Source organism: Rhinolophus ferrumequinum, chromosome 26 (genome assembly GCF_004115265.2).
Source record: "Rhinolophus ferrumequinum isolate MPI-CBG mRhiFer1 chromosome 26, mRhiFer1_v1.p, whole genome shotgun sequence".
Classification (NCBI taxonomy): domain Eukaryota; kingdom Metazoa; phylum Chordata; class Mammalia; order Chiroptera; family Rhinolophidae; genus Rhinolophus; species Rhinolophus ferrumequinum.
In genome coordinates this window covers 6450318-6461579 of record NC_046309.1, presented here as the reverse complement: position 1 = coordinate 6461579, position 11262 = coordinate 6450318, and positions in this window count along the sequence as shown.

Below are 11262 nucleotides of genomic sequence, written 5' to 3'. Positions count from 1 at the left end.
CTCTCTAAGGAGGAGGTCCAGTTGGGGGAGAATCTTCTAGGCCAAGGAAAAACCACAAGCGAAGGCACAGAATTATAAAAATGTATGCCATGTTTAGCAAATGGGTTAAGTTAGACATCAACTTTTTGGAAGAGGGTGACAGAATGTGATACCAGAAACATAGGTTGGAAACAGATTATGAAAGGTTTTCGTGCCATTTTAAAGTGTTAGATTTTAAACTAATGGAATTCAGGAGCAGATAAATTATGACCAGATCTTTTCACAAACACATGATATGAAATAGTCTGTAGCTAATATAATCACATATAAAATATGAAATATATAAAATATACTACATATAATATATATGCTGCATATGATGCATATCAATTATATAATCTATAGATTTAATATTCTAGACAAAATGCTGATATCAAGAAACATTCTTCTTTATTTTTTTATTGTTTTAATTAAAGTTTATTGGGGTGACAATTGTTAGTAACATTACATAGATTTCAGGTGTACAAAAAAAATTTGAAAATTACTAGGGTCTGAGCAATAGGCATTCATTTATTCCTTGGGTAAAAAGACTATGTAATAATACGATTTTGAACCATTAAATCACACCAGCAGAATATGTCTTAAATCTAGACTGAGATGTTTTTATTATTTTAATTTTTCACTGATCAGAGAGCATGTTGATATATTCTTCTGTATTATCCAGAATGTTTTCAGCATGTTGAATATACATAGTGGATATTGTTTGTTTTTATTCCCCATATTCTATGAACCACCTATTGATGTTTGGGGATTTACCTATCTTATAAATCTTGAGCCTGCCTCCCTCTGCGCAAGCTAAATCTCCTGACAGCTCAGGTGTGCACGTGACCGAGGTATCAGCTTAGAATACTGCTTCTGGAGTCAGAGACCCAAAAATGCAGGCACACAGAGGCAGAGAGGTCTCCTGGTTCTCTGGTTGCTCCTTTGTTTGTTTGTTTGATCTGGAGAGGTGTGGGCTCTAGGAAATGAGATGCAGAAGAACGCCAGCCGCTGTGTCCTCAGTGGTCTGGTGGCTGTGCTGTGAGTTTTGACTGTGGATCTGACCTGACACTCCCTCTTTTTCTGTTCTCTGAGTCTGGTTCTTCCAAGTGCCTAGGCTTTCAGCGATTCTCTGAGCCACCCCAAATCTTTTCCGAACATTTATTACCTGCATATATCCTGTGTAGACAGATTTGGTGACTTGCAAATCAGATCTCAAATGCAAGATGTGTCAACTCTTTGAGAGAGATGCAGTGTCTGCTACCTTTGCAATCTTTAGTACAAAGTCTGACAGTAGTGGTGCATCTGTTATTGAAGACATGTATTTAATAAATTAATAAAGAGATGGCAAGCATTGCAATGACACTTATGATTTGAAAATTATGCATAACTGTCGCAGGCTGCTTTACCAGAAACTTGGCATGCTTTGAACAAAAACATCTAAAGTACTTTTGGGTATAATGAGGTACTGAAAACCTTCCAGGATTAAAATGGCATCATCTTAGAATGGAAGACCTTTTGATGAGCTATTTAGTTTTGATTAGCCTTGTTCAACCTAATTTGAGTATTACAGTGAGGAACTGCCATATGGTGTCAATAAATAAATAAGTCTACAGGGTGCTTCACTTATCCTCTAAAATGTATAGAAAAGGTCAATTACCCCTAATTAAGTCACTATTTTCTTTGATAAGCATGTGTGTGTTTTTCTAATTAAGCACCCAGAGAGGTTATGGAGTGTTTGTTTCTACATGGCTGATTAAGGACATGTCAAAAATGTGAGTCAGGAGAAAAGTTAAAATGCCTTGCTCTCTTTCAAAAATAATAACAAAAAATAGATATTGAGTTTGTTTCAAGGGGTGCTCTGAAAGAATCTACGTAGGAGAGCACTCTCGTTATGTACTACACTCCCTTTCTAAGGGTTTAGGGGCAAAAAACCCATTTCACTTAAATATATGCCATAGAAAAGGGTTATGTTCAAACCCCACATTAAATGATTATACGAAAAAAATTGAGCAGGAAAATTTGTGTAAAGACAAATGAAAGAATGACAGCAAAGTGTGCCCCCAAAACAAGTGATAGCTGTGAACTAACATTTTTAAATGAACTACAATAGTGTTTTTTTAAAAAAAAACATTAGAAGGTATGAAAGCACTGCAAAAAATCCTATTTAGAAAAGATAGCAAATGCAACAATTGGGCAAGAAGAAAAACTGAAAAGAGCTCTAAGAGAACACAGAGAGAGAATTAGAAATAACACATACAATAAATTTAAATTATTTACATAATAAATAAAAGATACATAGCAAAGAATAAATTAGAAGTAACACAAGCGTGGATAAGCATAATAAATAAAATAATGTCACAAAAGAAATACAAAATGGTAAAAAGGAAAACGATCAACAGTACCAAATGAAGCAAGACACAAGAAGGATCACAGGAAATATATAGAAATAATAAACAAAGAATGAAGAGCAAGAGAAAAAAACCAAAGCAATAGCGTAAAACAAATAATAACACTGCAATTAAAAAAATATATTCCGAAATAAAAGAAGACTTAAAGGTGTATAATTATATAAAAACAATAAAAATTGCTATTGGAATAAGGAAAGAATTGGAGTGGAAGTAACAACAGAAGCCAGAAATTATTGAATATACCTTGTTTTGTAGATTTGACTTTCGATACATGCAAAATAAGTTACAAAAAGTCCAGGGGGAAAAACTCAACCCTTAATGATAAAAGACAATGAAAAAAAATCTGTTTATCTAGTTGGCAGCATACCCACTCAAAGAAAAACGATGCTAAGTGATGTCACACACCACAATTTTACTGTACATCTGTTAATGAAATATACCTTAAGGGCAAACAAAAAAGTCCTGCAAAACCACTTATGCAGCTTTCTGAGAATATGTGATTGATGGTATTGTTGATAGTTCTAATCTAAGATTCTTTTACATGTATTTCATTGACTAGAGATTAGGGGTGTGAAAAAAGTGGGTATGAATGTAAGATTGATGAGATTACATTTAAAAAAAAGAAGAAAAATTTTAAACACTGCTGTCCTAATTTTGCGTTGGAAGTATCATCATGAACTCATACTTTATTATATTAAAAAAAGGAAAGATAGCCACATATTTCCTAGTGCTCGCCATTAAAAAACAGTTAAAAACTATGACCACCCATTGACCCCCCCCATATTAGCCACCTTGCTGACTCTGAGTATCATTTCATGTTACACAAACAAAGACTTCTTAGAGATAAGTCTGGTTCTCGATATAGGGAAGGAAATGTACAAGATGCATCCAGACTATTTTATCAATTCAGGAAGAAAGAAAGATCTCCGAGATAAAAGGGATAATGACAACTGGACTCTTGGACACCACTGAAGCTCCTAATAGTCGGTGATGGGTCAGTTTGAGCATCATAAGGAGTAAGAAATGCAATGTATTGAATATAACCAATATGTTTAAATGCATGAATTCACAATACAGCGTGATATAGATAGATAGATGATAGATGATAGATAGATAGATAGATAGATAGATAGATAGATAGATAGATAGATAGATAGATAGATGATAGATAGATAGACAGATAGATAGACAGATAGATAAATAGATACTAATAATACTAATTGGCCATCATCTTCTCATGATACTCGAGATCCAACCCATTAATATGAAAACTAATAAATGGTGGAAAGGATTTTCCCTGCGAGAATTCAAAATAACCAAATGATTGAGGAGGTATAAAGTTTCCCGTTAAGGAAATGGAACAACTAATCAAAAGAAGAGGTGATTAAATTAGTTCACCATTTTGAAATCCCTAATGAGATAACTGACCGAGACAATGACCAAGAATGGTTTCTAACGTCACAGAGAGTGAGCAGAGCCATCATCTCCTTCCCAAGGAGCGTACGCTACACCACCTATGAAGTGCTCTCGGACGAGGTCTTCCCTGAATCTCACCAGGCCTCTGTAAAACTCACACTACCAACTCCAGGCAACGCATCAGACAAAGAAACGTACTGAGTTACATCACAGTGAACCACTGACAGACACACTTCAGACTGAGGCACGCTGCAGTTTGCTTTTTTAAAACAAATGAATTGCAAAGAATGCAAAAGAGAATGAGAGAGAGAGAACTGACTGCAATGTATGGAACTCACTTTTATACTGATTCCAATAAACAATTTTTTTGGGGGGAGGGGTGTTGAAATTTTCTCAAAAGAGAATAATTATATAACTGATGGTTCAACAATTCCATAGTTTGCAGCCATTAGTGATGATGTTTTGAAGGGTAGCCTACAAATTGGAAATGTTTATGATATCACCGTAAGGAAGAAAACAAGCAGAATGACTGTCACATGATTGTACATAAAAGGTAGATATGTATATACAAACATATGTATGAATACATGCGTAAATATGTAAATAAATAGATTAAAGATAGGTAGAGGGGTGAATGAATAGGTGGATAGATAGAAAATGCAAAGATGCATTTCATAAAGTGCTGAAATTGTGAATCATTTTTCTTTCTTGTGATTTCTACTTCATGTTTTCAATTTATTTTGTTCAATGAAATATAATAAAATATTGATTATAATTTTACTCAGTAAGATCAAATTATGATTCATGGATTTTCAAAGTCTTTTGAACTCTGATTGAATTCTCTTTCCCTTCACTGATGGCAGTACCCTATTTCCCCAAAAGTAAGACCTAGCTGGACCATCAGCTCTAATGCGTCTTTTGGAGCAAAAATTAATATCAGACCTGGTATCATATTATATTATATTATTATATTATATAAGACTCAGTCTTGTATTATAGTAAAATAAGACCCAGTCTTATAGTAAAATAGTACCGGGTTTGATATTAATTTTTGCTCCAAAAGACGCATTAGAGCTGATGGTCTGGCTCAGTCTTATTTTTGGGGAAACACTGTATAGTATGAAAACAACAGGGTTCTAAAGTCAGACATACATGGATACAAATCTCAGATCTGCCATTACTTTAAACCCAGGTTGTAAACATCATAATGCAATTTAGCCCTTTAATCACAATGGATTTCTTTAGGAATTTTATGGCAGTTTACCTGGCATCAAATTGTAGGTCAATATATTTTTTTAAATAAAGTTTATTGGGGTGACAATTGTTAGTAAAGTTACATAGATTTCAGGTGTACAATTCTGCAATACATCATCTGTACATCACATTGTGTGTTCACCACCCAGAGTCAGTTCTCCTTCCATCACCATATATTTGATCCCCTTTACCCTCATCTACCAACTCCTTCCCCCCTTACCCTCTGGTAACCACTAAACTATTGTCTGTGTCTATGAGTTTTTGTTTCTTCATTTGTTTGTCTTGTTCTTTTGTTGTTTTTAATTCTCTTATTTCCTCTTTGATACTCAAATTTGAAAAACATCTATTTTCTCTCATATACAATAATGTGGTAACATTAAACCAAGTTATAATGTCTGAGATTCAAGTAATTATACTTGCCTTAATTCATTTTTTCATTTACAAAACATGCATTGGAAATTTATTATTTTCCATACACAAACTTCTGCATTGTCTATTATTAATTTTCACCCGATTTTTTTCTATTATTAATTTTTTAATTTTTCTATTATCAATTTTTTCACCAGATTTTCACCAGAAAGACTTGCAGTCTTTCTGATAATAAAAAGTATGTGAAGAAAATTTATGTTCTTGGTATTCATTTTCTATAGTGAAAATCCAATTTGGTGTCTAAATATGGTCTTTTAATTCTTTATCATTTCAGTGCTAAGTAAATTACAGCTCTCCTCATTCTTTTACCACATTAAAAACTCTTACCCTGTATCTTTCAAAGGACAAATGCTATTTGGAAACAGAGGTTTGGCTCTGGCCTGCAGTTTAATCAGCCCTGTAAATCCTGTCAGTCACCTTTGGACTAAACAGCTCTGTTCAGATCAAAATACCAGCTTTAGTGCTTGTCTGTCATTTCACGTTCATGCCGTTGTTAAGTCAAGATGGTGTCCTTTGTAGCTCCTTATACCTAGAGGGCTGTAAGGAGTTCTCCGTTGTATTCTGCCTCTTGTATTTCAGACAACTTCAGACTTTCAAGGACCCTTCATTCTGCAGTCAATACCCATTGATTTACTTTTCTGTAGGCTCTGTGATTGGCTCTCTGTAAGCTGTCCAGACTTGGAACTCATCCTTATAATCCCATTATCTTCCTCTTCATATTTAACGATCTACTTTCGGATCTACCTAGGAATGCCATTCTATAAAACCCCATATGGCGCACACTGCCTGTGCTTATATATTACAGCAAAACAGAGGGCCCTAGTTGAAAAATGGGCCAATAAACATCGATTACTGTTAATTAAACAGTAAATGGATGTAACTTCCTTCCTTCCTTAGCTTCCTTTCTACAATTTCCGGAAAAATCTACATTTCTAACAAAATTTAAGGGGCTTTAAATTCATAGGAATAAATTTAAGGCAGAAACATGTTTACAGATTAATTAATTAGTAATCATTCTTTCCATGTAACCTGCATAGCACCCCTTCAACCCACACTCCAGTCCTTCTAGCCTGCTCTACTTTTTCTCTTTTCCACATCACTTATCACATTTTAGCATCCTAGATAATGCCTTTTTCTGTTTTTATTTTTTGTTTTTATTTATTTTTATTTTTTAGATAAAAAACAGGCTTGTTTTATATATGCACAAAACAACTTATTTACAACCCAAGATGTAGAGTGTACATAGCAATACAGGAGGCATTTGCTTCCACAGTGGGCACTGTATCGGTTAAGATCCTAATTGAAAGCTTTTTCTCCAAGATTCTGCAAGGATCCTTCCTTCCTCCCTCCATAGATTATGGCTTTTTCTTAGGCCAATTTTATTTTACATTGTTCTCTTGGCCAGAAACCGTGCTTCACAAAGGCAAATAGCTTCACCTCTTTTATTCACTGATATGTGTTAAGTGCCTAGAGCAGTGCCTGGCACATAGTAGATACTCAATAATCCCTACTATGGAATGCATATTTTTTGCTTTGTTTTATTTGATAAGAGAGAAGATATAGAATGTTGTATTTACACACTCTATATTTTCTTTCATTCAGGTTAGTTGGAGTTTTTCTGTAAGCATGGTATGCTCACATATATACGAGGACCTGATCAGATGACTTCTTCATATGTTACATGATTTGTAGTTACAAAATTGAACTGGAGGGAAAAGCCAAAGTGACACACAGTACACTGTCTAAGAAAGGTAACATATTTCATATAGAGAAGATGATTAACTCAAGTGAAGCCTTGGGCAAAATTTTAACGTCGGGGTACCTTGTCTTAGGCTTTCTTAACCTCCCTTTCTCTGGCCCTTTGCTCTGTGGCTACATCCCCTTCTCCCACTGATGTACATTTCATTATTCTACGCTATCCAACACAAGGCTGCAAAAACGGATACAATTTTATCTATAACCTCTGCAAGAAGAAGCTGAAGTTTTCCTTATGACAAAACCTTAAACTAAAGGGGTGGACTGGGGAAAGTCTACTGATGGAATTTAAAATACATATTTTGGCCGAAGGACTACTCCTTTGACCCTGAAATCATTTAAATTGAGAAATTTAATTTAAATTTAAACTGTTGAGATTCCGATTCTACCAATCCTATCTTCCCCTGCCAATCCTCAATGTGACTTGGAGGAAATATTATGCTCCTATAAATTACTGTGGATCTTATCATTTGAACTGTAATTGGCAGGCTCACTTTCTCTGCACCCACGTGAAAAGCCAGTCTCTGGCTAAACCCTAAAAGATGACTAGCATGTTTCTACTACGTTCACTAGCCTTTTAGGACCTAGGAAGAGGAAATAAAGAAAATCAAAGTGCCCTATGCTGTTCAGTATTCTTACTTGTTTTGATAAAACCTATTTTGCTCTCAGAGGACTGTCCAATAATCCATTACGAGTTAAAGACACTAAACATTCCAGATAGTTACAATTTTATTGAGTACTCCTGAGCAAGGAATTCATTTGAACACTGAAATTTTCAGAAATGAATAAGAATTTGGGGTCAGGTGTCACTAGCAGTCAAAAGGGCTATTAAAATTTCATTTGTCCTCTGTGTCCAGAGAAACAATTTAAGATCGACGTACAGGAATTCTCTTTCATTTTAAATCAAGACTTTCCTTCATTCTATAAAATATGAAGAACTATATACAAGTTGGCTAATATTATCAACAATAATTACAGTGTACCTATAACTGCATATAGTATTTTCTCAGCCTGGAATATCTTCTGTACTTCTTTTTACCCTTTTAAAGGCTCAACTATTTCTCCTTGCATAAAAAAAATTCTTCAACCACATGGATAGATCTCCTCCCACAGTACTCTTCTTTCTTAAATGATCCTTTCAGAATTTTATCCTGGAATATTTTTATAAAATCTAATAGTTTTATACAACCTGAGAATGTTAAGTATACTTAAAATATCTCCATTTTTCCTGGAAAATTGTTTTGTAAATAGGAGGTACTCAGTAACTACTTACCGATCTTATTATTTTTCTGTATTTTTGCATTCTGTATATGTAGGTAAGTTTTTAGTGCATGTATGCAATATCTCACAAGATTATATTTTAGTCCAGAGACATCTACACGATATCTTTTTCATCCACGTAATGCCTATATGAACATAACATTAGTGAGAGCGTGAGGATGTGGTTCTTTCTAAACAAAGTATATCTTTAAATTAATTTTCTTTATTGGAACACAGACCACAAATTGCTTCCACAACAGAACTCTGTGAAACTAATGACATCGTGCAGTACCACCTACTGTATTAATAACACAGGATCCAAGAGTAAATGTTCTCAGTACAGTACACCAGAGTAAGCCTGGAAGCCTGGCCTTCCTTTGAGCCTCCAGAAAAGAGGCCAGTCCAGCCGCCATTTTCATTTCAGCCTGGTGGGACCTCGAACAGAAGCCAGATGAACCTACTAGACTTCTGAATTGTGAAAAACTAAACTTGTTTGATTTTTTTCTTTTGTTTTTTTTTTCTTTTTTTGTTTATAAGATGCTAAGGTCGTGGTGATTTATTTCAACAGTAATAGAAAACCCATACAGACAGGATCAGTATTACTGGTTTTTCCTTTTGCCTCAAGCTCCAGTATGGTGTGGCAGAGTGCTGTAAATTTGTGGGGATAGAGAATTAACTTTTAGATGTAACCTATATATGGTATTTCAAAGCAGGATTCTTTGTGGTCACTAGGGAGAGAATGTAGACAGAGCAAAGAAAAGCTCTGAAGACCAAGCTTTAGAACACACCAAATGTGATAACTCAGCAAGGGAAGAATATCCAGGGAAGACTAAAAAGCACCATCCAGGAGAGCAAGAGGGAAAAACAGAACATTGCATGGTTCCAGAAACCCAGAATAAGGAAAAATAAGGCACTACACCTTGAAAGTCAGTTGTTTCTGCTTCTGATATGCTTTTTGTAGATCAAATCTCCTAAATTCTGGTCTCTTTAATCATGAAAATATTCAAATATGTAGGTGGGAATTTCCATGAAAGAGTAAAATATACCGGAGGTGCCAAAAAAATGTGTACAAGTGGACACTTTGGTCAACCTTGCTCAAACAGTAGTTCTCCATAATCAGAAGTGTCTGGATGCTGATGGGAACCAGTCTGAGCACCTCCTGTAATTGCAGAAGTCAAACGTGACTTGTATCCATCTTTTGGTATAGGTATACACTGAGTATAGCAATTTTAATACAGGGTTCTTTTCTTAAAATGTGTATACATTTTTTGGCACCCTCTGTATACTGTTAACCATTTGACTTAAACTTATTTTTTTTGGAAATAGTCAATATGCAGCTTAATCCACCCATCCATAGTTAATTTATATTACTGTAAAAATTGCTTATCTGCTAAATTACCCTTCACTGGAGGTAAAAGAGATATTTGTCCTTCCCTAATCTCTTTTGACTCCTGTAGCATTTTTCTCTTCAACTCATGACACTAGACTAGAATTAATCTAATATAACCTAGAAGAAATGGACAAGTTTTTAAAAAAATATATATAACTTTCCTAGACTGAATCATGAAGAACTGGAAAATCTAATATACCTGATTATGAAAGAAGGAAACTGTAATTGTTTGGGGAAAAAAAAAAACTATCAAAAAGACTATCTAATATTGTGTTATTATATGTTTCTTCAAGAAGTAGATATTACATAAAAATGCTTTAAACGCTTTTAAGATAGCCATAAATTATTTAAGCGTTTTACTGAGATGTAATTTGCATACCATTAAATTTCCCTATTTAATGCATACAATTCAATGGTTTTTAGTACATTCACAGAGACATATATTCATTCCCACAATAATTTTAGAACATTTTCATCATCTGCCCCCACCCCAAGAAAACCCCATCACCATTGGCAGTCACTCCGTAGCGCCTCCCACAATTTCCACCCCCTAGCCCAAGACAACCACTCTTTCTTTCACCATAGATTTGCCAATTCTGGAAATTTCATATAAATAGAACCATACAACATATGGTCTTTTGTAACTGGCTTCTTTCACTGAGCACATTGTTTTCATGGTTCTTCTACCATGTTTCCCCGAAAATAAGACCTCGGCAGACCATCAGCTCTAATGCGTCTTTTGGAGCAAAAATTAATATAAGACCGGATCTTATATTATAGTAAAATAAGACTGGTTCTTATATTAATTTTTGCTCCAAAAGACGCATCAGAGCTGATTGTCCGGCTAGGTCTTATTTTTGGGGAAACAGAGTAGACTACCAAGGGTTCATTTGAAGAAATACAACTCCACAGGAAGCTCCATCCTTCTCTTCAAGATGACAGTTGTTTTCATTCCCTAGATATTAGGTTGGTGCAAAAGTAATTGAGGTTTAAAAGGTTAAAACTAATTGCAAAAACTGCAGTTACTTTTGCACCTACCTCATATTATTCTTTGTAGCCCTATGAATTAAAGTTGACCACTACCTAGAAAAAAAGAAAATCCTTACCTTCAGAAACAACTGGATTAAGATGGGGAGAGTAAATTTCTGTTATTCAAAATAGATATTTCCCTAAGGACACTTTAGGGTTAATTTAATAAAATAATAAAATATAAGTGCCAGTCAATAACTTATTGACATCAAACCGATCAAAGGATCACATGTTCTTATTTTTCATATAAGATTCTGTTCTTAATAAACAACCATCTATTAACCACTTTTCTTCCTACCT